We start from the raw sequence: 6,347 nt of genomic DNA on the forward strand, positions 1-6,347 counted from the left end.
TGTCTTACCCACTTTTTACAAATTATGGTCGAACATTCACACCTACTTGCAGCCGAACACCTCCGCTCCCGCTTTTGATGGTGTATAGTCGGGCTTTCGAGCCTTTTCTTCCCCGGTTTTTCCAAATTATGGTTGTACATTCAGACCTTGCAGCCGAAAACCTCCGCTCCCTCATTTGATCATACATTGTCAGGCATTCGCACCTTGTCTTACCCGCTTTTTATAAACTTTAGTCAGACATTCACACCTTGCAGCTGAACCACCTCCGCTCCCTGTTTTGATAATGTATGGTCTGGCAATACTACCTTTTCTTACCGGTTTGTGAGTAATTATGGCTGGACATTCACACCTACTTGCAGCCGAACACCACTTTTCCCGCTTTTGATGATGTATGGTCCGGCATTCTAGTCTTTTCTAACACATTTTTCAGCAATTATGGTTTGACATTCACACCTACTCACAGCCGAACACTTCCGCTCCCGCTTTTGATTATGTTTGGTTGGATATTCGAAACTTTTCTTCACTGCTTTTTACAAACTTTGGTCGGACATTCACACCTTCTTGCAGCCGAACACCTCCGCTTCCGCTTTTGATGGTATATATTCGGGCATTCGAACCTTTTCTTACCCGCTTTTTACAAACCATGGTCGGACTTTCACACCTTCTTGCAGCCGAACACCTCCGCTTCCGCTTTTGATTGTGTACAGTCGGGTATTTTAACCTTTTCTTACCCGCTTTATACCAACTATTGTTGGACATTCACACCGTCTTACAGCGGAACACCTCCGCTCCCTCTTTTGATGGTGTATGTTCGGGCATTCGAACCTTTTCTTACCCGCATTTTACGAACTATGGTCGGACATTCAAACCTTCTTTTAGCCGAACACATCCACTCCTGCTTTTGATGATGTATGGTTGAGCATTCGCACCTTTTCTTACCCATTTTTTACAAACTATGGTCGGACATTCACACCTTCTTGCAGCTGAACACCTCCTCTCCCGCTTATGATGATGTGTGGTTTGATATTCGAAAATTTTCTTTCATTTTTTCTAGCAATTATTGATGGACATTCAGACCTTCTTGCAGCTGAACACCTCCGCTCCCGCTTTTGATGATGTATAGTCGGGCTTTCGAGCCTTTTCTTCCCCGGTTTTTACAAAATTATTGTTGGACATTCAGACCTTCTTGCAGCCGAAAACCTCCGCTCCCTCTTTTGATCATACATTGTCGGGCATTCGCACCTTCTCTTACCCGCTTTTTACAAACCAGGGTCGGACTTTCACACCTTTTAGTAGCCGAACAACTCCGCTACCGCTATTGATTGTGTACAGTCGGGTATTTTCACCTTTTCTTACCCGCTTTTTACCAACTATGGTCAGACATTCACACCTTCTTACAGTGGAACACCTCCGCTCCCTCTTTTGATGGTGTATGTTCGGGCATTCGAACCTTTTCTTACCCGTTTTTTACAAACTATGGTCGGACATTAAAACCTTCTTGTAGCCGAACACATCCACTCCTGCTTTTGATGATGTATGGTTGGGCATTCGTACCTTTTCTTACCCATTTTGCAGTAATTATGGGTGGACATTCACACCTTTTTGCATTTTAACACCTCCTCTCCCGCTTATGATCATGTGCGGTTTGATATTCGAAAATTCTCTTCCATGTTTTCTAGCAATTAATGATGGACATTCAGACCTTCTTGCAGCTGAACACCTCCGCTCCAGCTGTTGATGGTGTATAGTCGGGCTTTCGAGCCTTTTCTTCCCCGATTTTTACAAATTATGGATGGACATTCAGACCTTCTTTCAGCCGAAAACCTCCGCTCCCTTTTTTGATCATACATTGTCGGGCATTCGCACCTTTTCTTACCCGCTTTTTACAATTCATGGTCGGACTTTCACACCTTTTAGTAGCGGAACAACTCTGCTCCCGCTATTGATTGTGTTCAATAGGGTATTTTAACCTTTTCTTACCTGCTTTTTGCCAATTATGGTTGGACATTCACACCTTCTTACAGCGGAACACCTCCGCTCCCTCCTTTGATGGTGTATGTTCGGGCATTCGAACCTTTTCTGACCCGCTTTTTACAAACTATGGTCAGACATTCAAACCTTCTTGTAGCCGAACATATCCACTCCTGCTTTTGATGATGGGTATTCAAACCTACTTGTTGCCCGCTTTTCATTAATTATGGGTGTACATACACACCTTGTCGCAGCCAAACACCTCCGCTCCCTGTTAGGATCATGTATGGTTGGGCATTCGTACCTTTTCTTACCCATTTTGCAGTAATTATGGGTGGACTTTCACACCTTCTTGCATTTGAACACCTCCTCTCCCGCTTATGATCATGTGCGGTTTGATATTCGAAAATTCTCTTCCATGTTTTCTAGCAATTATTGATGGACATTCAGACCTTCTTGCAGCTGAACACCTCCGCTCCAGCTGTTGATGGTGTATAGTCGGGCTTTTGAGCCTTTTCTTCCCAGATTTTTACAAAATATGGATGGACATTCAGACCTTGTTTCAGCCGAAAACCTCCTCTCCCTCTTTTGATCATACATTGTCGGGCATTCACACCTTTTCTTACCCGCTTTTTACAAACCATGGTCGGACTTTCACACCTTTTAGTAGCGGAACAACTCTGCTCCCGCTATTGATTGTGTACAATCGGGTATTTTAACCTTTTCTTACCTGCTTTTTGCCAACTATGGTCGGACATTCACACCTTCTTACAGCGGAACACCTCCGCTCCCTCCTTTGATGGTGTATGTTCGGGCATTCGAATCTTTTCTTACCCGCTTTTTACAAACTATGGTCAGACATTCACACCTTCTTGCAGCCGAACACTTCCGCTCTACCTTTTAGTGTTCTATGGGGTATTCACACCTTTTTTTTCACCACATTTTATAGATTATGGTTGTAAATTCTCACCCACTCGTATCCGAAGACCTCTCCTCCTGCTTTGGTTAATATATAGTCGGGCATTCGAACCTTTTCTTACCCGCTTTTTACAAATTATGGTCGAACATTCACACCTACTTGCAGCCGAACACCTCCGCTCCCGCTTTTGATGGTGTATAGTCGGGCTTTCGAGCCTTTTCTTCCCCGGTTTTTACAAATTATGGTTGGACATTCAGACCTTGCAGCCGAAAACCTCCGCTCCCTCTTTTGATCATACATTGTCAGGCATTCGCACCTACTTGCAGCCGAATACTTCCGCTCCACCTTTTAGTGATGTATGGTTGGCATTTGCACCTTTTCTTACCCTTTCTTACCCTACTGATTGCTTAAGATGAAGTTGTTTTTTCTCAAACTACAACATTTTTTTAATTGTTGAAACTTGATTTGAAGTGGATAAATAAGGAGGACAAACAGTTTTAAGTCAGGCTGATAGAAGGAATTAATTTTATAGCAAAATCTGTATTTCGTCATATGTCGAGAGATGCTTATTGCTGAAGAAGTTCTTTCTCATTCTACAAAGTTTGTTGTTTATTGTTGAAACTTCATCAGAAGTGAAGAAATAAATGAATGCCTATCAACAAATGTGGGATCTAAACTCTAGTGCTTCCTCTAAAATAATTTCCTTTCTCAATTCAGAAATGTGTGTGTGTAAGTCACAACACCCGTGACACCAAAACGGCTTTCTTTTCTCTCTTTTCTCTACACTCTGCACTGTGAGCACACACACCAAATCAGAAAGGCTTTTTTCTCTCTTTTCTACATTATGGACTGTGGGGACACAAAACCGCTCTCTCTTTTTTTTTGATTGTGTGCCAGGGCGTTGTCTCACGTATTAGATTATGCTTACGATACGAATGGGTTTATCAGTCACATCAGAATCCATACATACTGATCCTCCCGTAATAAAATGGTCGGATCTTATCAAACACACTTTGTTTCTTGTGACAATCAAGTCAGCGAAACAGCGTATACACGTCAAGACACTGAATCAAGTTTGCCACAAGAACTCATAAGTTTGGCAGTATTGCTCTGCCGTCAGCAATCATACACCCATTTTATTTTCGTGAGACATGTGCAGGCACCTGTTCATCTACTGTTCTATCACTATGAATTAGTTTATCTATTATCAATAAGGATACTTCTACAACTACTATCAAAGTATGTCCAGACTTCTTATGTTGTCAGTTGCTATATATGAATAAGTGGGTAGCTACTGACAAGCATTAAGCATGTCACACAGCCCAAACATATAACATTTCAGGACACACCACACAGTTAACAACCACAGTGAAGTGTCAAAGCCCAAACATGTAACATTCAACAGGACACTTACACAACACATTCAAATCAAACAGTCAGACAACATACAAGAACATATACCCCAGCCGGCATTGCTCCCTGCCTATTTTCCTACAGCTCACTATGTGTGCGCACACCTTTATTCACAAACTCTTCAACTTATACTCTTTTACCAAAGCTGCTACAGCTCGATTGGCCGAATACCCTTAGATCCTATTTCGGTGAATTTGACATCTGCCTTACATGTAACAGATTAGCGGTTTAGCAGTTTTAATTTAGTTTGAGTGAAGGAATTCATTTTATAGCAAAATCCGAAATCGTGAAGAACTCATGAAAGTAAGCTTATTCTCGGATTCCTGAAACTTTAGATTTGCTCTTTCTTTTTCTGCAAAGTACAACATTGTTTTTTTTTTGTTTAAATCTTTCTAGACATGGTAAATATGAAGGACAAAGCAGTTTTAACATAGTTTGAGTGAAGGAATTCATTTTATAGATAAAATCCCAAGAGTCTGCTGAGAAAAGAGAGTGAATGCGAAGTAGACTTTAACACGGCTCTGGGAGCGAGCCGAGTGTGGGCTAACCGGGAGAATTGCTTGAAAGAAACGCGACACCGAATGAGAGGTCAGAACAAAGCCTCAATACGGTGTTCCCGTGGTGTTTTTGTTGCTGCCTTGTCGATTGCACAGGGTCAAGCGTTTCAACCAAGCAACGCTCACCATGGGGAAGGTGGCTATGGCAACTAGCCTGATGCCCTGCTCCCGCAGTGACGGATAATCGTACTCTGGTTTCTCTTCATAACATACAAGTCTTTCGCCTTTTACTAAAGACTTTCGTGGAGAGCAGCACTAATGAGTTGTTTCTATTTTTGGCAGGCTTTACCTTTGCGGGTGAAGCCCTTTCTGTCTGTGCAAAAGAAATCTTGTTACTGTGCAGAGTGACTTCTCTGAGTAGAGTCGCCTTACTTGTTGCGATTGTGCCGATGTTCGAAGCTGGAGTGCAAAGTTGTTGCTTGAATGGTGCTTGCTGGAGCATGCGGGAGTGCAAAGTTATACCATTTAAAAGGGCTGAAGAGTGCTCAGTGCAGCGGGTGGGCGGAGGTGCAACGTGACACTCTGGCCACCTATGGCCATAAAAAGAACACTGCTACAAGTGCGCATTGTGCCAGCAAGGGCCCTCGGACCTGAAACAGTGGACAGTTATCGCTTCTCGGCCTTTTGGCTAAGATCAAGTGTAGTATCTGTTCTTATCAGTTTAATATGTCCTCTATACGAGGACTACATATTAAATGGATTTTTAAGAATAGGAGTTGAAAAAGAAGCTTGCTCCGTTCACTCCAAGCATTGACCCAGTACTGCAGTGCCGCTGGGAACGGTGCGCTCTTCTCTGCTCTTGTGAAAAAGCAAACAGCGGTGCAGGATGCAAGTTTCAGGGAGCCCAAGATGAAACTTTCTTTTAATCTGCTGAGAAAAGAGAGTGAATGCGAAGTAGACTTTAACACAGCTCTGGGAGCGAGCCGAGTGCGGGCTAACCGGGAGAATTGCTTGAAAGAAACGCCATACCAAATGAGCGGTCAGAACAAAGCCTCAATACGGTGTTCCCGTTGTGTTTTTGTTGCTGCCGCTGTTTTTTTTTTCACAAGAGCGCACCTGTTGAGGGGGGGCCTGGGGGGGCCTGGGTGATGGTGGGTCTCAGGCCCGGGCTGCTGCGACTGGTGTGACCGGGTGGTTTGTTTGTTTGTTTTTTGTTGTTGTTTGTTTGTTTTTTGTAGAGGTCCTCCGGAGTGGGGTTGGGTTGAGTGGGGTGGGGCGGGATGGGTACCTTCTGGGGGTACAGTAGCTCCCAGAATATGGTCGCTGCAGGCCCCTGGCCTGGTGGACATCAGGCCCTCCTGTCCTGTGTTGGCTCCCTGGTAGCGGGGATGCCTATTGCAGCCAGTCCCTGGCTGCCCCCAGTGTATATCCCCATACCCCTCTCCCTTCTGGCTCCTGTACACAGCACACACTCACACATGAAGGGTTTTGGGGGCGTGTGTGTTCGGTGGGGTGTAGTGGACTCTGCAGTAGTTGCCCTCTGCAGT

The 6,347-nt window shown here is 44.1% G+C and overlaps 2 non-coding genes across 2 annotated transcripts; both read left to right on the forward strand.

Annotated features, from left to right (window-relative positions):
- Positions 1 to 5,046: 5,046 nt before the first annotated feature.
- LOC140285583 (U5 spliceosomal RNA) lies at positions 5,047 to 5,160 on the forward strand. The gene has a single exon (XR_011910595.1). It is a non-coding gene; the product is annotated as a U5 spliceosomal RNA (small nuclear RNA).
- A 308-nt stretch (positions 5,161 to 5,468) lies between these two features.
- LOC140285548 (U2 spliceosomal RNA) lies at positions 5,469 to 5,652 on the forward strand. Its single transcript, XR_011910563.1, has one exon. It is a non-coding gene; the product is annotated as a U2 spliceosomal RNA (small nuclear RNA).
- The last annotated feature ends 695 nt before the right edge of the window (positions 5,653 to 6,347 follow it).

The sequence above is a fragment of the Leuresthes tenuis genome, unplaced genomic scaffold (genome assembly GCF_036924035.1).
Source record: "Leuresthes tenuis unplaced genomic scaffold, fLeuTen1.0.hap1 SCAF_47, whole genome shotgun sequence".
Classification (NCBI taxonomy): Eukaryota; Metazoa; Chordata; class Actinopteri; order Atheriniformes; family Atherinopsidae; genus Leuresthes; species Leuresthes tenuis.